This window comes from Anabrus simplex, chromosome 2 (genome assembly GCF_040414725.1).
Source record: "Anabrus simplex isolate iqAnaSimp1 chromosome 2, ASM4041472v1, whole genome shotgun sequence".
NCBI lineage: Eukaryota > Metazoa > Arthropoda > Insecta > Orthoptera > Tettigoniidae > Anabrus > Anabrus simplex.
In genome coordinates, this window is record NC_090266.1 from 908988134 (window position 1) to 909011660 (window position 23527).

At 42.0% G+C, this 23527-nt stretch overlaps 1 protein-coding gene across 6 annotated transcripts in view; it reads right to left on the bottom strand.

Moving 5' to 3' along the window:
* LOC136863178 (general transcription factor IIH subunit 1) overlaps window positions 1-23527 on the bottom strand; it is a 506000-nt gene that overhangs the window by 200341 nt on the left and 282132 nt on the right. The gene's annotated exons all lie outside the window — the stretch shown is intronic.

The following is a 23527-nucleotide window of genomic DNA, read 5'->3' on the forward strand; positions in this document are numbered from 1 at the left end:
CGTCACCAAGAATACAAGCCGTGAGAAGCGAGGACGCGTCGGAGACCCGCGCCGTTACAGGAGAACGACGCACGCTGCCGCACCAACGAGATCACCTGTTGGAATTGCGGTGAGCGTGGCCACCTGCGGAGAAACTGCCGTATGGAGATGGCCCCTGATCAGGGAAACGAGTAAGGGCCGACAAGGAGAGGGGCTTGTCGGCACAGTCATTACCGTCCCCTCGTTTTATGCTAAATGTGGTCATCGAGCAGAGCGACGACAGCTTGATCGCCAACGGGTGGCTTGGAGACAGGCCCTGCCGAGTCACGATAGACACGGGGGGCGGCATTGACATTCGTCGGGCCGGACAATGCCGAGCGACAGCCAGAGAGGGAACCCCACCGTCCTTATCTGCTGCGAACGGCCTCAGGAGACACCATCCCTGTCTTGAAGGAGGCGCTACTTCAACTGACGCTGGGACAACGACGCCTACGAGTCTGGGCCTTCGTCGCCGCCATCACGGGTGAGGACATCTTGGGCCTAGACGCGCTACGGAAATATGTGGCATCTGTCGTCATGGGACGACGTGTATTGTGGCTCAGCAAACAAGAGGTAATGCTGCGACGCCAAGGGATGCAACCTCGAGTAGCGCGGTTAACATTGGCCAGCAACGAAGTGATACCAGCCAACAGCGAGGTGATGGTTATGGCACGGTTAGAGGAACCCATACAAGGGGACAGCGTGCTCGTGGAACCCGGTTCGCCAACCACCGATCAAGGACTCTACCTGGCCAGGACGCTCGTTCCGGCACGAAGCTGCGTGCCGGTATGAATACGGATTTCGACGTCATGGGAGCAGAGGATACCCAGCGGGACTGAGCTTGGGACTTGTGAACCAGTCACGTGCGTTGTGCCCGTGGACGACGAAAACGCACAGACCCTGCAAGGAGGCAAAGGATTGGATAAGCTCCAGAAGATTATATCCGACGCCCGGAAACATTTAGAGGCGAGACAGCTCAGGGAGGTTAAGAAACTAATCCATGAGTTTCAGGACATTTTCACTGCTACCGGAGGTGACTATGGAAAGACGGACAGAGTGTACCATCGCATTAACACCGGCGACGACACTCCAATCCGACAGCCACCCCGTAGAGTACCCCTGGCGAAGAAGGTGAAAATCGACCAGATGCTAGATGACATGAAGCATCGGGGGGTCATTGAGGAGTCGAACAGCCCATGGTCATCGCCAGTCGTCCTGGTGAAGAAAAAGAACGGTGAACTCCGTTTCTGCGTCAATTACCGGAAGTTGAACGACGTCGCGAAGAAGGACTGTTTCCCGTCACTGCGGATGGATGACACCCTGGACACATTATCTGGAGCCCAGTGGTTTCCAACCTTGGACCTGAAGTCTGGATACTGGCAAGTAGCGCTCCATCCAGAAGACAAGTAGAAGACGGTGTTCTCAACTGGCCAAGGGCTCTACCAGTTCACCGTGATGCCCTTCGGCCTCTGCAACTCGCCGGCAACTTTCGAGTGACTAATGGAGGCAGTGCTGAGCGGGCTAACACACGACTCACGACATAATTATTGTGGGACGCTCGTTAAAAGAGCACGTGGAGAACCTGCGGAAAGTGTTCGAGAGGCTACGTGGGGCTAACCTAAAGTTAAATCCCGGAAAATGCCAGCTGTTCCAGAAGGAGGTCCGCTACCTGAGCCACATCGTGTCATCAGAGGGAGTAGCCACGGATCCGGAGAAGTTAGAAGCTGTCAGGGACTGGCCGGTGCCGAAGGACAAGCGAGAACTAAGGAGTTTTCTCGGCCTTTGCACGTATTACTGCAGATTTATAGCTGGCTACGCAGACATCTCAAAGCCTCTTACACGGCTCACCGAGGAGAGGAGGTCTTTCCAATGGTCAAGTGAGGAGGAGGCTGCCTTCCGGAAGCTGAAGGTGTCGCTGTGTACTGCACCCATCCTCGGATATCCCAAGCCTGAGGAGAAGTACATCGTCGATACTGACGACAGCGACGTGGGAATTGGTGGGGTACTGTCACAATCGCAAGACGGCCAGGAGAAGGTGATCGCCTATTTCAGCAAGACGTTGTCAAAAGCTGAGAGAAATTACTGCTTGACGCGTCGGGAATAGCTGGCCATCGTGAAGACCTTGGAGCACTTCCACAAGTATCTGTACGGGCAGCCTTTCCACCTGCGCACCGACCGCTCTGCATTGACCTGGCTCCTAAGCTTCAGAAACCTGGAAGGTCAGACAGCTCGCTGGGTGCAACGCTTTCAGGAGTACAACTTCACCACCGAGCACCGACAAGGAAAGAAGCACTGCACTGCCGATGCTCTATCGAGAAGACCGTGCCCTGCGAACTGTACACACTGCCAGAAAGTGGAGAGACATCGTGCATCGTGGACGTCCGGGCCGCGAGGGCCACCGCCGCTGAAGGACGACGACATCGGGCTGATCTTACGAGAAGTAGAGTCAGGGCAGAGGCTGGAATGGAAAGACATCGCTGAACGCAGTCCAACCTATAAGGCGTACTGGGCCCAGTGGTCGTCTGTCATGGTCAGTGACAGGGTACTTACCCGCACATGGGAATCAACCGACGGAAAGAAGCACATTGCACAGCTGATAATCCCCAGGAACATGAGAAAAGAGGTACTGACCGAGTTTCATGCGGGCACTACTGCCGGCCACTTGGGAGTGAATAAGACACTAGATCGTGCCCGACAGCATTACTACTGGATCCACTTGAGGAACGATGTTGAGAGGATGTGCCAGCTGTGTGACACCTGCACGGCGAGCCGGGGTGCACGTACCAGGAGTAGGGGCCAAATGATGCAGTACAACGTTGGAACACCATTCGAGAGGATCGCCATTGATGTCGCTGGACCATTTCCCGAATCTGACGCCGGGGACCGTTACCTACTCCGGGCTATGGACTACTTCACAAAGTGGCCGGAGGTCTACGCCATCCCGAACCAAGAGGCATCGACAGTGGCCGATGTCTTGGTCAAGAACTTCTTCTGTCGATTTGGTGTCCCAAGGGAACTTCATAGCGACCAAGGCAGAAACTTTGAGTCCAGGTTGATGCAAGAGGTTCTGCAACGCTTAGGAGTGCGGAAGATACGTACGACGCCTCTCCACCCTCAGTCAGATGGTATGGTGGAGCGTTTTGAGAAAACCGTCGAAGAGCACCTCAGGAAGGTGGTTTCGGCGCACCAGAAGGACTGGGACGAGAGGGTCCCCTTCTTCTTGATGGCCTATCGAGCGTCCACCCATGAGACGACGGGCATGACACCTGCCAACATGGTCTTCGGAAGGGAGCTCCGCCTGCCATGCGATCTAATATTCGGGTCTGCACCAGACCAGCAGCAACCAGCGACAGACTATGCATGGGAGTTGGTGGATCGGCTCAACGACATCCACGATTATGCCCGACATCATCTAAGGGTAGCCAGCGACAGGATGAAAGCCCGCTACAACATGCTCGCAAACTCTGCGGGTTTCCAAGAAGGTGACAGAGTATGGCTGTACCATCCGGTGCGGACGAAAGGGAAGTCACTGAAATTGCAGCCACAATGGGAAGGCCCATATACAATCGTCACCAGGATCAACGACGTCGTCTACCGAATCCGGCGGCCTCCCCGAGGGAAGATGATGGTTGTTCACCTGGATCGTTTGGCACTTTTTTGTGGAGCAGCTCGGGATGAGCAGCCTTGAGGAGGGGGCAGTGTAATGGTCATAGCGTCGCCATGTCAACTGGCAGTGGGCCCGGCCCGGCACCGTATAGACCCACCCCTTATGCTTCAACTGCGCCAATCACTAGCAGCGCTTAAGGCTAGGCTAGGCAAGCCCCACTCACTTCCGCTCGCGGGCCTGTAGCAAAGGAGTATGGAAATGACTCCATGATTAATCTGGAGTGTTCCATCTAGCGATGTTCCTGGATCCGTCCAGCATCCGGACGATTCTAGAAGAGCCAGCGCAGGTATATAAGAGAGGAACAACCTGCCTGGAGTTAGTGAGAGATAGACAGAGTTAGAAGTTGGTGTGGTTCAGTCGTGAGCGACTGCCATTGTAGGAAGTGTGTGAACTGCCGGCGAAGGAGAGAACGTGTAGCCGTGCGTGTAGCGTAGTGTGAGAACAAGCGAGAAACGAAGGGAGAGAGAGCGCACGAACTGCATAAGTCTGTGTTATGAGCAAAAGTTGTGTGTAGTCTTGTGTAGTTTAGTGCGTAGCTAATAAATCTTAGTATTGAAGCTACCAGTCTAGCGTTAATTGATCATACTACCCCGCCAACTTGTTACAATAGCTTGTTTGGATTCGGGAGTGTAGTGGTGGACCCATGTTTCATCGCAGGTGACGATCTGACTCAAAAATGCATCACCTTCTTCTGCAAATCTTGCTGTAAGCCTCTGAGAGACCTCTAAATGTCTCAACTTCAGATTTTCGGTCAAAAGGCGAAGGACCCATCTGGAATATCCTTTACGGAACTGTAGGTCGTTTGTGATGATTGCTTAACAGCTCCATAACCGATTCCGACTTGTTCTACAATTTCTTATACTCTTGCTCGTCGATCATCGTCAATAATATCTTTGACCGCACAAATGTTTTCGTCTGTAATGCTGGTCTGAAGACGGAGATCGTGGTTCTGATTTCCCACACGTTCTTGTCCTGCGCTGAATTTTTATGACAGGCAAACACATGCATCCTTGACAATGTTTGATCACCGAACTGTGCAGTCAATCTTCTGGCAAATTTCTGCCGCCGTAACTCCTTCACGAGCAAGAAATTTTATAATTATGCATTGCGCAGTGGAGGGGTGCACTTTTTGCTCCAATATCGTGAGTGCTACTGACGAAACGGAGGGAAATATCTAACAGCACGCTGTCCCCACTCCTAACCATCCCGCCTAAGAATGGTAGAAGTGTGGAGCCAATGCTACTAAATGTTGATGTTCAGGAACAAATATCCTGTTTATATTTGATCAACCTTCATAAAAGAGGGCATAAGTATTTACAAGCCAAAAAAAGGACGAATTCGATGTTCGCATTTCTCACAAAACAGGAAATAAATCTGAGTTTTAATACATGGAACACATTCAACAGAAAGAGCTGGCTACAGAAGAAAAATCCAAGGATAAGCAACTAGTCACTGAATGGAAGGCTCAAGTGCTCAAGTGTTAACCATAAACCCATAAAGTTTCATCCATCTTTAAATGCTAGTACTGTATATTTCAATATCCAACTGACAGTTCATAAACTTACTGTTTATGTCTTAGCTACTCACCATGTTACTTGTACTGGTTCAATGAAACTTTAGCAAACCTGGAGGCTTCAGTGTTTGCATCATTTACTGCTGATTATGTTATAGTGGTACTCCAAAAGGACAATGAAAACTGCATTATAATAATTTACTCTAATAGATGTTTCTATGAAAATTGGAACAACATTCTGCTGAATGTACTCTTAAAACGAGCAGTGAGGAGTGAGACAGAAATGACACAACAAAAGTTTGTCATAAATGGTCATACAGAGATGAAGTGTGACTGTGTTCATGCTACCATTGAAAACAAAAAAACACCAGGTCAATCAATCTTTTAAGTCAGTATGCGATGGCAACCAAAGAATCTCAGATCAAACCTATCCCTTATTCAGCTAAGGAAGTTAATCAAATTATTTTTAAGGACTATGCTCACAAAAATCTCTAAGTCTATGACTCAATTTGCCCAGGCAGATCACCAAATGACCCTACAGTTGCTGAGTTACAAGAACTGAAGTACACAACTAATGAAAATATTGAGTACAAGCTTTCATACAAGGAGGATTTTCGGCCACTTCTGGGAAGACCACACACTATCAGTGTTCAATCTGAGGCTCTTCAATTGTTTCAGAAGCCCCTCAAAACATGCCATTGAAATATCAGCATCTTCAGACACTGAAAACACCGTTGCCTAAAGACTTAACTATTCTATGACAACCTGCCTTTCGCAAAGTAATGGGATGTGATGAAAGAAAAAAGAACCTTAATAAAATGAGTACGTGCATTATGGTATTTGTTTTTATGAGAAGTAAATATTGCATTCCACTTTTTTCTCATGGTATACGTACATTTTCAGTGACAAATGTTCTTAATGTTTTCATTTTAAGCAATACCTCCTACCTAGAATCATGGCACCTTTTTTCAAAGGCATTAGCATGTATATGTTATAACCCTCGAAATATTTTCCCTAGAGTTGTTTGTGCTAGCACGGAAAATCTTGAAGACAAACATGAACGAAAGGTAAAATTTTCTTAAATACATGTGGCTTTTCAGTGGAGAAAAGTTGTTTTTTGTTCCTCCTGTAAAGTGGTGGAAAAGTCATACGCGCAGTATTGCAGTCGCATCAACAATAATTGGCATCTAATCTAATCTATTTGTCATATTCATGCCTTGGTCTACACCTACCGTTCTTACCTCCTACACTTCCCTTGACTAACCGAACAAGTCCCGGGTGTCTTATCGGGTGTCCTATAATTCTCTCCTTCTTCGTAAACATTTGCCAGATCGTTCTCCTCTCATCAATTCAATTCAGTATCTCTTCATTTGTGATTCATCTAACCTTCAGCATTCTTCTATAACACCACATTGAACAAGTTTCTATTATCGTTCTTTCTGAGCTAGTTATTGTCCATGTTTCACTTCCATATGAAGCCACGCTGCAGATGAAAGTATTAAAACAATCTTTCTAATTCCTATATCACTGTTCGAAGTGAGCAAATTTAGTTTCTTCCTTCTGCCATTGTTAGTTATTCTACTACCTAAGGAACAATATTTAATTACATCCTTTAAACTTGAATTTCCTAATTTAATACTTCCCGCATCACCTGACTTTGTTCGGCTGCACATCATTACTTTTGCTTTATATTTATTTACTTTCATCTTTCATTCCTTCTCCAAGACTGTGTTTATACCACATTCAGCAATTTCTCCAGATTTTCTGCAGACTCGGATAACATAACAATATCACCAGCAAATCACAAGAGTTTTGAAATCATCTCGTTGGACTGAAATTCCCTTTCCAAATTACTCTTTGATTTCCTTTACTGCCTGCTTTATATAAATATTTACAAGGAGAGGAGACAAACTGCACCCTTATCTCACTCCTTTCTGAATTACTGCTTCTTTTTTATAGCCCTCAATTGCTGTCACTGTAGACTAATTTTTGTACAGATTGTAGATAATCCTCCATTCGCAGTATCTGATCTCGATCACCTTCACAATCTCAAATATCTTGGTCCAATTAACATTATCAAATGCCTTTTCTGGAACTATAAATGCCATGCACGTGAGCTTGTCCTTCTAAATTCGATCCAGATTTAAGGTCAGGATAGCTTCACACATGTTCCTACTTTTCTTCTGAAGCCAAACTGATCTTCTGCCAACTCACAAGGGAATGGCACATAACGCAGACTCACGGATATTACATAAATTATGCACATACGTTGAATGAGCCAAGAATAACACAATGACCAAAAAAATTTCTTTCAAAAATTAACCCAAAGAAAAAGTTAAATTTCACATGTTCAAATTGGCCCGCCTGGCTATGCAGGACTGCGGTGCATGCTGGGTTCACTCAACTAAGGTTCAGGTTGAAGGAAGAATCCCACTAACTAGATTTTAAGCTGGAATATGTTTGTGATTATATAGACTAGCCATAAAAAGCAAATAAGTATTGGAAGGTGGACTTCTTCCTTAGTTGAGCTGATGTCAATACGGGATATAAATGAGATTTATAAGTTGGGTTCACTTGTCGAGGGACCGTGCCACTGATCTTCCTTTTTTATTCTGTTAGTAATTGCGTAGAACGTCGTGAAAATGATGTAGTGGCATTAAGAGAAATAATTTAATTCCTGCATTGAATGTTGGTCAGTAAGGCAACAGAATAAGATTGTTACAGTGAAAATAAACGTTAATCAGTATAATAAGAGACGTTACACATGAAAGCAAGTTACTCTTTATAGTTTCTCCATCAATGATGCTCATGGTAGAAATATTGAAAGAACAAAGTTGATCTACACCAACCACACCTAACAAAGTGAGGATAAGGGCAAGTGGAACAATAAGTTACCACTGTCAAAAGAACACTGCACAGGATGCTCAAAGGTTCCCGGGTTTTCTTGACAAGTACCGCATCAATAAAAGGCATATTGCCACATGGGACGAAAACAAAGAGACAACAGTTAGTGGTATGTCAAGATTGAATTCTTAAGATGGTGTTTCACTGTGCCAAAACGATACTTAAATTCAATAATCGAACAGTGTCAGATAATCTACATACAAAGCAAATCCATGCTCTAAACATGTACACGTATAGTACTTAACAGTAAGCTGGGAATCAGGAGGGATCATCATCAGCTGTAAGGTACCATCATTTTATATAGATTTATGTCCAGAAAAGGAATCCAGAATTAGCGCAAATTTACCAGACGGTGTACTTTGCTTGAATACACCGTTAAACCATTCGTTCACTTACATACATCCCATTTTTCCAGATTTAGTGCAACCAATATGAAAATTTTCATGTGAAAACATCTTTTTCATCGTCTTATCAAACACACCTTTCAACTCTCTCAAAGTGACGCATAAAGGCCCCATTAATTACACTTACGGTAACTGTTGGCGTTATGGTGTAACTGTGTATGGTGGACACCACAGATTTCACTGCAGCGGTAACCGATTTTTTCCCCCTTTAAAGTCGATGTCCTTCCCGTACACATTTCCAGGCTGTACCCTCTCTGCTCACTGTTACACACATTTTTGGGGCCATAGAACTCTATAACAAATTTAACTACTTCTACAAATATTTCTACTGCTGCCATGGCTTCTACTTCTTCGTTGCTCATTTATTTCATTGTTACATATGTTATTTTCTGCTACATGGTCACATAGTGAATTATTTCATTATTTTGATGGGCAAAATTGATTTTTTATTTATTTTTGACAGTAAGTGCTATCGCCCTCACTTTCTCGCGGCACGTCTCACTGTTCTTTACATGCTTTGCTTTTGACACAATGGAACTTTTGTTTCACCGACGAAAATGAAAGTGAGCTCTGCTTACCACTTCAATTTTGAACAGCCTTCCTTTCATAGTAAATATCTGTAAGTTCAAAATACACAGAGCAGCAAGAAAAATGCAACACTTTAGTTTCTTTCAAAAATGAACTTTATTTTAGATTTATGACACTAATCCACTATCTTATGATAGAATATTGTTGTACAGTCTCATCTAAGTGTTTAACAATGAAAAGAAAAGATGATTATAAACAAATTAAGCCAGAGATGCACATTTCAGAAATATTGAGTAAGCTCATAAAAGTAATGCACTTCTCTTTTGATGTTATACACTTCACAGACCTCGGAGACGATCTCAGGGACCTCTGTTTACATCTTCAAATGCATGTATTGCCACCTCTTGCACCAATGACGGCATTCAAACTTTCAGGCATGCTCCTGACTAATGCAGTAATGTCCTGTTGAGGAATCAGCTCCCATTCTTCCAGGAGGGTGTTCCGTAGGTCCTGTAGCATCCCCAGCTGGTCCCAAAGGGGACAATAGGATTCAAATCATGGCTTCGAGCAGGCCAAGCCATAGCACGAATCCCAGTTTCATCCAAGAACTCTTGCAACATGTAGGTATGCATTGTTGTGCATTAGTGTAAAATCAATACCAATAAATGGAGCGAAAGGCACAACACGTACCAGAAGGATTTCCTCCACATACTTATGTGCGGTAAAGCTCCCATTCTTGAAAGAGACCAAATCCGTACTTGCAGCTGTATTGATTCCTGCCCACACCCTCACAGAACCAGTCTGAAAAGGCGCCCTGAATGAGAATGTGCAAGAGGAATGCCTTTCCCCTGGCCTTCTCCATACTCTCCCTCTTCCATCAGGTGATCGGAGGCCAAATCGCAACTCATCGGTGAACAACACTTGATCCTACTGTTGTACTGTCCAGCCAAGGTGTCCCCTTGCAAAACGTAGACGAACTGTGCAATGCTCTCTGGTGAGTTCCGGACCTGTAGCAGGTCTTTTGGGCTTGAGATTGGCTTCTTCCAGTCTTCTTTGAATGGTTGTCTCACTAACACTGACCCCTCGAACTTGGTGGAGTCGATTTCGTACTTCAACGGCGGTGGTGTGATGGTTGCGGAGAACTTGAAGATGTTGCTCTTCTTGGGCCTGATCTTGGTCTCCTTGTAAAGCCTCCAGTTTCCCTGTACCTTCGTATGGTTCTGGAAATCGTGGAAGGTGTAGTAATGCAATGTAATGCATGTTGCGACCATCTTCTACCAAAGCAACAGCTTTCGCAGCTTGTTCAGGGCTTAACAACACGTTTACTCTAGAAAGCTGATTAAGACAATCACAGAAAGATCCTACAAACAAGTGTGATTGAAAAGGGAACAATTAAAGGTACAACAATAAGCTCTACAAGAGTGAGAAAATATTATTGGCTCACATCCAGCGATGTGTTTTCCAGGTTGGGCTGGGAATAACAATTGAGGCTAGTGCAATAAACAATCAACACTTCATTGCTTGCTCACAAACTAACCCCAATAACATACCCCGTCTTAAAAAAATTAATTGGAGTGCTTCACTTTGATTAAATAGATAATTACACATCATTTATTGGTGTTGTGTTTTTCGTGCCGCTCAGTGTATTCGTCACTGGAATAGTTTGCTTGAGGATCATGTGACATGTCATTTGAGGCAAAAGTGAGGCACAACATGCTGTCTATGCAAATGTCACCATTTTCGAGGCAGCTTCTGATGACACCAGTAAATATCAGTATGTAACAATTTAAACACAAGCTTTGAAACAGATGCAAACAAACAAATTAACAGACCCATGAACATACCGTCAATAGCGTACAGCACATCATGTTCTTGAATGTTGACAGGCTTAATATCATGTGTTCCATGTTTTTCTCCCACCACAAAAACAACTTTGTCTATGTTGATTATCATTATACAAACAACCAATTGTCTCATATAGCAACTATAAGTGTTTGACAACGTGGCCTCAAATGAGGATATTTTCAGAGAAATCCGACTGCTTCAGCAAAGAAAAGCAGCAGGGAGTGATCAAATTACTGGGGAGGTATTAAAGACAATGGGGTGGTACATAGTGCCTTATTTAAAATTTCTCTTCAAGTATGTCACAAATAATAGTGTACTACCAAAGGAATGGAAGGAATCTATACTAATACCAATTTATAAAGGAAAGGGTGACAAAAGGAAATCTGAGGACTACAGACCAATCAGCCTGTCCCGTATAGTTTGTAAAATACTGGAGAGTCTAATAGCAAAGTACATGAGAGGTGGATGTGATGGTAAAAATTGATTCATGAGGAGCGAGTATGGATTTAGAAAGAAATTTTCTTGTGAGGCACAACTGGTGGGATTTCAGCAGGACTTACCAGATCAGTTGGATTAAGGAGGTCAGTTAGATTGCATAGCAATAGACCTTTCCAAAGCCTTTGAAAATGAAATGTCGTATGGCTTTTAGTGCCAGGATATCCCAGGACAGGTTTGGCTCGCCAGGTGCAGGTCTTTCTATTTGACTCCCGTAGGTGACCTGCGCGTTGTGATGAGGATGAAATGATTAAGAGGACAACACATACACCCAGCCCCTGTGCCATTGGAATTAACTGGTTAAAAGCCCCAACCCGGCCGGGAATCGAACACGGGACCCTCTAAACCGAAGGCCAGTACGCTGACCGTTCAGCCAACGAGTCGGACCCCAAAGCCTTTGACAGAGTGGAACATGGAATATTATTAAAGAAATTGGAGGGAATAGGACTGTGCATAAGGGTTATACGTTCGATAAGAGCATTTCTAAATTAAAGGGTCCAGAAAGTCAAAGTAGGAAATAATGTATCACAGGAAGAGAAAGTTTGGAAGGGAATTGCACAGGGTAGTATAATAGGTCCATTATTTTTCTTAATATACGCAAACGATTTAGGGAACAATACAACATCAAAAATAAGATTGTATGCAGATGACATAATTGTTTATAGGGAAATAAATAACATTGAGGATTGTTCAGAATTATAAAGGGACCTTGACAGTATCCAACAATGGGCTGAAGAAAATAATATGAAGGTTATTATTTTTTTTTTTTTTGCTAGGGGCTTTACGTCGCACCGACACAGATAGGTCTTATGGCGACGATGGGATAGGAAAGGCCTAGGAGTTGGAAGGAAGCGGCCGTGGCCTCAATTAAGGTACAGCCCCAGCATTTGCCTGGTGTGAAAATGGGAAACTCACGGAAAACCATCTTCAGGGCTGCCGATAGTGGGATTCGAACCTACTATCTCCCGGATGCAAGCTCACAGCCGCACGCCTCTACGCGCACGGCCAACTCGTCCGGTAATATGAAGGTTAATGGAGGCAAATCAACTGTTACAACATTTACAAACAAGAGCTTTAAAACTGAATTTAAATATACCTTGGATGAGGTAATTATCCCAAAAGATGGCAAGTGCAAATACTTAGGTGTGAGATTTGAAAGTAATTTGCACTGGAAGGGTCATGTTGATGACATTGTTGGGAAAGCATATGGACTGTTACATGTCATAATGAGGCTACTTAAAGGATGCATCAAAGAATTAAGAGAGAAAAGTTACTTAAGTATGGTTCGTCCATTATTGCAATATGCAAACAGTGTTTGTGATCCTTGCCAGGAATACCTAATAAAAGAAGTAGATAGTGTGCAGAGGAAAGCAGCAAGATTTGTAACAGGGTATTTCAGGAAAAAAAGTAGTGTATCAGAAATATTACAGAAGGCCGCGTACATCTATCTTCACTATGTTATAAAGAAATGACCAATAATAATTTTGCTTTAAGTCACACCGACACACATAGGTTTTACAGTGATGGTGGGATAGGAAAGGGCTAAGAGTGGGAAGTAAGCGACCGTGGCCTTAGTTTTGCCAAGGTATGTACCTGGTATAAAAATGGAAAACTTGTCTGCCTACAAGGGCTGCCGACAGTGAGGTTCAAACCCATCATCTCCCGAATGCAAGCTGATAGCTGCGTGACCCATAAACGTGACCACTTGTTCACCATGAAGGAAAGAAATCACAACGCTTGTGGACATCGCAGATCTATGCTAGTAGTGAAGTATAAAAATGGGTCCCATTACTGGCAGGCACAAATTTTCAGCCAGTCAGTGGAATGTACAAAAATGTCACAAGGATGCATCCCATTGTCCTGTTTTCCCACTATATGCAACAGAGATACGATACCGGGATACCCAAAAAATCTGGACCCGCCTTAAGGTTTTCAGTGACGTAAGGATGGGAAAGGGCTAGAAATGGGAAGGAAGCAGCCGTGGCCTTAATTAAGGAATAACCCCAGCATTTGTCTGCTGTGAAAATTGGGAACCACGGAAAACCATCTTCAGAGCTGCCGATGGTGGGATTCAAACCCATCAATTCCCGAATTCATGCTTATAGCTACGAGACCCTAACTGCACAGCTAACTCGCTCGGTGGATCCAAATCTCCCTGCACCTCGGTCTCAAGCGATTTCAGTATATATTTTAATGTGTAGCCAGAGTAATAATGCAAACTACACTTTTAATGTATCGAAATGCGTACATGTCATTCGCAGGAATAAGGCCATTATTACCTTTCTGTACAACCTACGGTTGAACACGCTTAAGGAATTTCATGAAGTCACCTTTAAAAGGGTCTTACTTTCACCGCTCATGTCTACAGGTAAAAATTGCGGCATACACGGTGCTAGGATTAGTAAAAAGGACTGTAAAACCATTTTGCAAGACCAAGACAAACACAACACTTTGCAATTTGTATCTAAAGGCAATACTAGAATGTGTAAGTGTAGTATGGAATTCGAAATGCAATACCTATATATATAAAAGAATATGTCCTTGCTGACTGACTGATCATCGCCGAGCCAAAACTAATGGATATAAAGAAATGATATTTTGGGGATAAATTCCTATTAACATGTAGGTGCTCGCTAAGGGAGGATTTTTGGATATACCGTCGCTTAGGGAGTGACAAGGGGGGTGAATTTTTAAAATGAGGATATCTATATCTCAAAAACTTTAAAGTTTACAGACGTAAAAACTGGTATTTGGTATCTCCTTTAAAAATAACGAAACACATATTTTTTTGGAAAATTCCATTAAGGGGGTGAAAAAGGGGTAAAAGATATTGAACACCTGTTATGAGGAGACTTATATCTCAAAAACTGAAGATGTTACAGACAAGAAAATTGAAATTTGGAATCTCCTTTGAAAATAAAGAAACACGTATTTTTGTGTTTTTGGATAAGCCGATGATGAATAGGGGGTGACCAGGAGTGACAAACGGGGTGAATTTTTAAAAGGACTATATCTGCAAATTATCTCAGACACATAACATATTACAGGTTTGATAACTGGTATTTGGAATTTCCTGTAAAAGTAAAGAAATATAAATATTGTTTTTCACTTAAGGGGAACTGAAAAAGGGGGTGAATTTTTAAAATTAGCGTATCTACAGTATATCTCAAGAACTTAACATGTTTCAGATGTGAAAATTGGTATTTGGAATCTCGTTTAAAAGTAAGGAAACGCGTATTTTTGGTTTTCGGAAAAAAATCTTAACGGGGGGTTAAAGAATTGAAAAATTAGTTGAATACTTTGTATGAGTATGTATATATACACCAAAAAATCTAAAGATGTTACAAACGTGAAAACTGGTATTTGGAATCTCCTTTAAAAATAAAGACCAGGCGAGTTGGCTGTGCGGTTAGTGGCGCGCGGCTGTGAGCTTGCATCTGGGAGATAGTGGGTTCGAATCTCACTGTCGGCAGCCATGAAGATGGTTTTCCGTGGTTTCCCATTTTCACACCAGGCAAATGCTGGGGCTGTCCCTTAATTAAGGACACGGCCGCTTCCTTCCAACTCCTAGGCCTTTCCTATCCCATCGTCGCCATAAGACCTATCTGTGTCGGTGCCCCGTAAAGCCAATAGCATAAAAAATAAATAAATAAAGAAAGAAAGAAACACACATTTGGTGGGGGATTCAACTTGGTAGGGGGAGGAGGGATGACAACGGAGATGAATTCCTTTTACGAGGATACATATACAGTATCTCAAAAACTGAAGATGTTACATTTGTGATAATTGGTATTAGGAAGCTCTTTAAAAGAAACGGGTACTGTTTGATTTTGGAAAATTCACTTGAGTGGGGAGTGTGAAAGAAAGTAAAACAAAAAATTGAATTATTTTTCTGGAGAAAAAAAATCTCAAAACTGAAGGTTACAGACATCGAAATTGGTATTTGGAATCTCCTTAAAAAAATAAAGAAACACGCATTTTTTGGGTGGGGGGAAAACAACGTAACGGGCAGGGTTGGAGTGAAAAAGGAGTTGAATTCTTTTGATGAGGATATTTATATCTCAAAAACTGAAGATGTTACAGACATGAAAATTTGTATTTGGAATTTTCTTTCAAAGTAAAAAAACATGCAATCATTTGTCTTTGGAAAATCCACTTAAGGGGGTGAATTAATTGAAAAATTAGTTGAATACTTTGTATGAAGATACTTATAACTCAAAAACTAAAGATGTTACAGACGTGAAAATTAGTCATTGGAATCTCCTTTAAAAATAAAGCAACACGCATTTCGGGGGTGGGGGGGAAATCAAATTGGGGGCGGAGGCGGTGAAAAAGGAGTTTAATTCCTTTTGATGAGCATGCATATATCTCAAAACTGAAGATGGTACAGTCATCATAATTGGCATTTGGAAGCTCCTTTATAAATGAAGAAACAAGTTTTTCTGGTTTTTGGAAAATTCACTTAAGGGGGGAAGGTGAAAGAAGTGAAAGAATTTATTTTTTTTTGTGGAGAAACTTATATCTCAAAAACTTAAGGTTACACATGTGAGAAATTGTATTTGTCATCACCTTAAAAAAAGAAACACGCCTTTTTTTGGAGGGGCGGGGAATCAACTTAACGGGCTGGGGTGAAAACCGAGTTCAATTAATTTTATGAGGATACTTATATCTCAAAAACTGAAGATGTTACAGACATGAAAATTTGTATTTGGAATTTTCTTTCAAAGTAAAGAAAAATGCAATCATTTGTCTTTGGAAAATCCACTTAAGGGCATGATTTAATAGAAAAATTAGTTGAATACTTTGTACGAGAATACTTATACCTCAAAAACTAAAGATGTTACAGACGTGAAAATTAGTATTTGGAATCAACTTTTAAAAAAAATGAACAAACACGCATTTTTTTTTTTTTTTTGAAAATAGACGTAAGGGGTATGGGGTTGAAAATAAGTAAATAAGGATTTGAAATATGTTTATGAGGATACTTTATCTTAAAAACTGAAGCTGTTACAGACATGAAAGTTGGTATTTTGAATTTCCTTTCAAAATAATGAAATACGTATTTTTTGCTTTTGGGAAGTCCACTTAAGACGAGAGAGGGATTGGAAAGAAGTGAAGAAGAAAAGGTTGAATTATTCTTATGAGTAATATATATATATATATATTACTGGGGTCTCTTACCCTCCATAGCAGAGTCCATTATTCTCCTAGGTAACCTATCCTCCTCCATTCGTCTCACATGACCCCACCACCAAAGCTGGTTTATGCGTACAGCTTCATCCATCAAGTTCATTCCTAAATATATATATATATATATATAATCTCGAAAACTGAAGGTGTTACAGATGTACAGGCATGAAAACTGGTATTTGGAATCTCCTTTAAAAATAATGAAACACACATTTTTTTGTTTTCGGAAAATTCAGTTAAGGGTCTGAAAAGAATTGGAAAAGCAGCTGAATTTTTAAAATGAGTACCGGTATATCTACATTAGATGTCAGAAACTTAACATGTTAGAGACAAGAAACTTGGTATTTGGAAACATACATACATACATACATTATCATTATAGACTGTTATGCCTTTCAGCGTTCATTCTGCAACGCTCTGTGAATTTACTAAACGTCGCCACAATCCTCGATTTGCAACTAGTGTTGTGGCCTCATTTAGTTCTATACCTCTTATCTTTAAATCGTTAGAAACCAAGTCTAACCATCGTCGTCTTGGTCTCTCTCTACGTCTCTTACCCTCCATAGCAGAGTCCATTATTCTCCTAGGTAACCTATCCTCCTCCATTCGTCTCACATGACCCCACCACCAAAGCTGGTTTATGCGTACAGCTTCATCCATCAAGTTCATTCCTAAATTAGCCTTTATCTCCTCATTCCGAGTATCCTCCTACCATTGTTCCCACCTTTTGTACCAGCAATCATTCTTGCTACTTTCATGTCTGTTACTTCTAACTTATGAATAAGATATCCTGAGTCCACCCAGCTTTCGCTCCCGTAAAGCAAAGTTGGTCTGAAAACAGACCGATGTACAGATAGTTTCATCTGGGAGCTGACCACCTTCTTACAGAATACTGCTGATCGCAACTGCAAGCTCACTGTATTAGCTTTACTACACCGTGATTCAATCTCACTTAATATATTACCATCCTGGGAGAACACACAACCTAAATACTTGAAATTATCGACCTGTTCTAGCTTTGTATCACCAATCTGACATTCAATTCTGTTAAATTTCTTACCTGCTGATATCAATTTAGTCATCGAGAGACTAATTTTCATACCATACTCATTCCACCTGTTTTCAAGTTCCAAGATATTAGACTGCAGGCTTTCAGCACAGCCTGCCATTAAGACCAAGTCGTCAGCATAGGCCAAACTGCTTACTACCTTTCCACCTAACTGAATCCCTCCCTGCCATTTTATACCTTTCAGCAGATGATCCATGTAAACTACGAACAGCAAAGGTGAAAGACATGAGACTTTTCTAAACCCTGCAAGTGCCCTGAACCAAGAACTCATTCTACCATCAATTCTCACTGAAGCCCAATTGTCAACACAAATGCCTTTGACTGATTGTAATAATCTACCTTTAATTCCATAGTCCCCCAATATAGTGAACATCTTTTCCCTTGGTACCCTGTCATATGCTTTCTCTAGATCTACAAAACATAAACACAACTGCCTATTCCTCTCGTAGCATTTTTCAATTACCTGGCGCATACTGAAAATCTGATGCAGACAGCCTCTCTGTGGTCTGAAACCACACTGGTTTTCATCCAACTTCCTCTCAACGACTGATCGCACCCTCCCTTCCAAGATGCCATTGAAAATTTTGCCTGGTATACTAATCAATGAGATACCTCGATAGTTGTTGCAATCCTTCCTGTTCCCTTGCTTATGGATAGGTGCAATTACTGCTTTTGTCCAATCTGAAGGTACCTTACCAACACTCCACGCTAATATTACTACTCAATGAAGCCATTTCATTCCTGCCTTCCCACTATACTTCACCATTTCAGGTCTAATTTCATCAATTCCTGCTGCCTTATGACAATGGAGTTTATTTAGCATCCTTTCCACTTGCTCAAGCATAATTTCACCAACATCATTTTCCTCCTCCCCATCAGTTTAGCTGTTTGCAACACCACCAGCATGATTTCCTTTTACATTGAGAAGCTGTTTAAAATATTCCCTCCACCTCTCCAGTGATTCCCTGGGATCTATTATGAGTTCACCTGAATTACCCAAAACACTGTTCATTTCCTTTTTCCCTCCCTTCCTTAGATTCTTTATTACTGTCCAGAAAGGTTTCCCCGCTGCTTGACCTGGCCTTTCCAGGTTGTTACCAAAATCTTCCCACGACTTCTTTTTGGATTCAACAACTATTTGTTTCACTCTATTTCTTTCATCTACGTACAAATCCCTGTCTGCCTCGGCCCTTGTTTGGAACCATTTCTGATACGCCTTCTTTTTACGTTTACAGGCTGCTCTCACTTCATCATTCCACCAAGATGTTTGCCTTTTCCCATCTTTACACACAGTTGTTCCTAGGCATTCCCTTGCTGTTTCTACTACAGCATCCCTGTATGCCACCCACTCACTTTCTATATCCTGAACCTGCTTACTGTCTACTGTTCGAAACTTCTCACTAATCATATCCATGTACTTCTGTCTAATTTCCTCATCCTGGAGATTTTCTACCCTTATTCATTTGCAGACAGGCCTAGAGATACTTAGCTCACTACAGATCAGATAGTGGTCTGTATCATCGAAAAAATCTGCAAAAAACTTGTACATTCTTAACAGATTTCCTGAATTCAAAGTCTGTTAAGATATAGTCTATTATGGATCTGGTACCCCTAGCCTCCCATGTGTAGCAGTGAATAGCCTTATGCTTGAAGAATGTATTCATAACAGCTAAACCAATACTAGCACAGCAGTCCAGCACACGCTTCCCATTCCCATTAACATCCGTATCTTCCCCACATTTACCAATCACCCTTTCGTATCCTTCAGTTCTATTCCCAACTCTCGCATTGAAATCAACCAATATCACTATTCTATCCTTGCTGTTGACCCTGACCACGATGTCACTCAATGCTTCATAAAACTTGTCAACTTCATCCTCATCTGCACCTTCACATGGTGAATACACGGACACAATTATTGTCCTAATTCCTCCAACTGACAAATCTACCCACATCATTCGCTCACTTACATACCTAACAGAAACTATGTTGCGTGCAATGGTATTCCTGATAAAGAGCCCTACCCCAGACTCTGCCTTTCCCTTCCTAACACCCGTCAAGTACACTTTATTATCTCCTATCTCTTCCTCGTTATCTCCCCTTACCCGAATATCACTTACTCCTAGCATATCCAGATGCATCCTCTTTGCTGACTCAGCCAGTTCTACTTTCTTTCTTCCATAAGCCCCATTAATATTGATAGCTCCCCATCGAATTCCATTTCGTTCGCCAAGTTGTTTCCAAGGAGTCCCTCACCTGTCAAATGGGAGTGGGACTCCATTACTCCCATAGGTCCGAGGCTTGCTTAAAATGTTCTGAGCTCGGTAAATTCATGAAGCAGGATGCTACCCTACTTGTACATAGTCCAAGTGAGGATCTCTCCTCTAACGGGTTATGGACCACCGGTGAATTGTATAGTCCTAGCCGCCTGAGCACAAGGGGGGCCATGACTCAGAATATGTCCGAGATGCCCACTCCCATTCCATAGCAACTGGTATCCCGACTCTCAGGACCACTTACTAGGCCACTCAGCCGTTGCCCATGGTTCACGAAATAGGATGTGACTACCGTAACCCACAAACATGAACCATTTGGAAAGTCCTTTAAAAATACAGGAACATGTACCTTTTTGTTTTCAGAGAAGGCACTTAACACGGGATGAAAAGAAATGAAAATTAGTTGAATGATTTTTTTATGAGGATAATTATATCTTAAAAACTGAAGATGTTACAGACGTGAAAATTGGTATATGGAATCTCCTTTAAAAATAAAGAAACATTTACTTTTGTTTTCGGAAAATACACCTAGATGGGGCTGAGGGTGGGGGAAGGACTGATCAAGGGGTTGGGTTTGTTTTATGGGGATACTTAAGTACATTTCAAAAATTGAAGATGTTACAGATGTGGAAATAGGTATTTGGAATCTTTATTTTTTCGACATGAGAGAAGACTGTTTCTCACATGTACCATTCTATGTCGCATGGTTGTCTTAGCCCCAAAAGGCAATACCACAAACATGGTTTACAAAGAATTTCTGCACCGGGCGAGTTGGCCGTGCAGTTATGGTCACGCAGCTGTGAGCTTGCATCCGGGAGATAGTTTGTTTGAACCCCACTGTCGGCGGCCCTGAAAATGGTTTTGCGTGGTTTCTAATTTACACACCAGGCAAATGCTGGGACTGTACCTTAATTAAGGCTACGACTGCTTCCTTCTCACTCCTAGGCCTATCCTATACCATCGTCGCCATAAGACCTGTCTGTGTCGGTGCGACGTAAAGCAAATAGCAAAAAAAGAAAATAAGAATTCCGAGGTAAATGAAACTCAATTTTTGGGTGAGCTTTTGTATTTGAGGTATTTTCAGATAATATCTTAGTACAATGCCGAGGAATGATTACTTTGATCAAATTACGAAATCAACGCGAGCGAAGCCGCAGGTAATTGCTAGTAGTGTATATGAGTTGACTATGTAAGAAAGGAGATATTATAAGTAGAATTTTGTAAAAAAAACCAAACCACACCCCACGGCACTACAGCCCTTGAAGGGCCTTGGCCTACCAAGCGACCGCCCTCAGCCCGAAGGCCTGCAGATTACGAGGTGTCGTGTGGTGAGCAGAACGAATCCTCTCGGCCGTTACTCTTGGCTTCCTAGACCGGGGCCACTATCTCACCGTCAGTTAGCTCCTCAATTCTAATCACGTAGGCTGAGTGGATCACGAACCAGCCCTCAGGCAGTGTTGCCAACTCAGCGGATATTCTGCCAAATTTGGTGGATTTTTAAATGGAACAGCGGATAAATTTTACATTTAGCGGACAGTGGATTTTTTGACGGATTTTAAAAGTTCTTTTAGCGATTTTCAGTGGTAACAATATAGTCTTTCATCACCAGGACAAAATAATACAGAACTTACTACGGTATAATAGTCTACTTATTCCCGTTGTATTGAACTTATGCTGCACACTACCACTCATTTTCTACACCAGCTCTGGCCCACAGCCTCAGTCAGAATTTGTTACTACCGTTACTGTACTCTTGATGAGCTGGGTAATGTCGTGTTTGATTACGTGTTGTTTCTTTTTGACAGGTTCTTTTTGGTACGTATATCAATATGTCGAAAGAAAAGGTTGAAAAGTAGTCAGATATTTTCTAAAGCATGGTTAAATAATTAAACTTTAAATAAAAGGCTAGTTGGTTGAGCTTCCCAGTGATCCCAAATACCAACGGTACATCTGTTGGCAGTGCAATATAAATGCGAAATTATTTGATATTATTTCTTTCCGCACTTATCAAAAACAATGAAAACAGCATTGAAAGTGAAAATAACTTTCAAAATAGATTTGAAAATTTCCGTATGTGTTTTGCTGCTGTGAACTGCCAGCATATATTTTGAACAAGAATACTACCATGTGGCTTCATATGAAACCATAAGACCTCAACCCAGCACATCTGCTTCAGAGCATTCAGTACTGGGAGGAGAAGATGATTAACTCCTGTTCTGAAACTGGTGAGTGTTGAGTTAATCTCTTTTAATTTCAGTTCGAAATTTAACGGATTTTCAACTAAAATTTAGCGGAGAAAAGATTTATGGGTTGGCAACACTGCCCTCAGGTCCAGGTAAAATACCCTGACCTGGCCGGGAATCGAATCGAACCCGGGGCCTCCGGGTAAGAGGCAGGCATGCTACCCCTACACAACAAGGCCGGCAGAATTTTGTAAACAATATCAATTTATTAAGGATGAGCTGTGTGTTGAACAGAAAATATTGTTAGTGTAAATTTAGAATACTGTATTCTAGGAAAATGTCGTCTTCTCCTGTTAATTTAAAATTTAGTGCTTGATAATAATGTATTTTAGTGATTTGCAAATAAAGTGATTTTGATTTGAAATCAGTTGTTGGACAGTGTGAGTTGCAGGTAGGGTATGCACTCTCGACAAGTGAACCCAGTGCGCGGTGCAGTATTGCGTAGCGGAAAGCAGTAATTCAAACATGCTAACTTTTAACGCTTTCTGTAGGTCATTACTGACTATGAATCTCATGTTAGATCTGTATTGATGGTTTAGTACTGACTAGGAGGATATCAACAATATTTTGTACAATTTTGTAAGAAGTCCTGTAGGTCACACGAGTTAATTTCTGAAAGAAGTATTCGGGCCATTGTGTTAATCTTGGCTTATTTAAGGTGTGTGAAAAATTTATGTAAGATCGGCGATTCCCTGGTATGCGACCTTCTGCGGTCAGTTTCAACTCCTTTCCATTCCTCTCAATACATGTTAAAATCGTGAGATACTAAACTAATTGTGTGGTAGTTTACACACTTGTCAGCACCTGCTTTCTTGGGAATAGAACAATAGTCTGTATAAATCGGAAGGCATTTCTGTATCATACATCTTAAACACTAAATGGAAAACCTTGCAATACTGGATTCTCCAAAGGAAGTCAGTAATTCCGAGGATATGCCGTCAAATCTAGGTGTCTTGCTCCTATTTAGGTCTTTCAAAGCTCTGTTGAATTCTGACCTTGATTGGATCTCCCATTTCAATTGTTTACCTAGTCTTTTCTTAAACGATTATCATCCTAAAATTTTGAAACAGCAGTCACAGGCTGTTGAAGCAGACCAGAGGAGATGATGATAATGGTTTTATATCCAACTAACTAATCTGAAGGTCTTCAGAGATGCCAAAGTGCTAGAATTTGGTCCCTTAAGAGTTCTCTCATGTGCCATTAAATCTACAGACACAAGGCTGGTATGGTATATCTGAGCACTTTCAATTAATGACTGTACTGAGTAGAGATTAAACCTGCCAACTTGAGCTCAGAATTCTAGCGCTCTGATGTTTGTAATGTTTGAGCTACTCAGCGCTGCATTAGAGGAGGTATTCTACTTTTAGCTTACTGG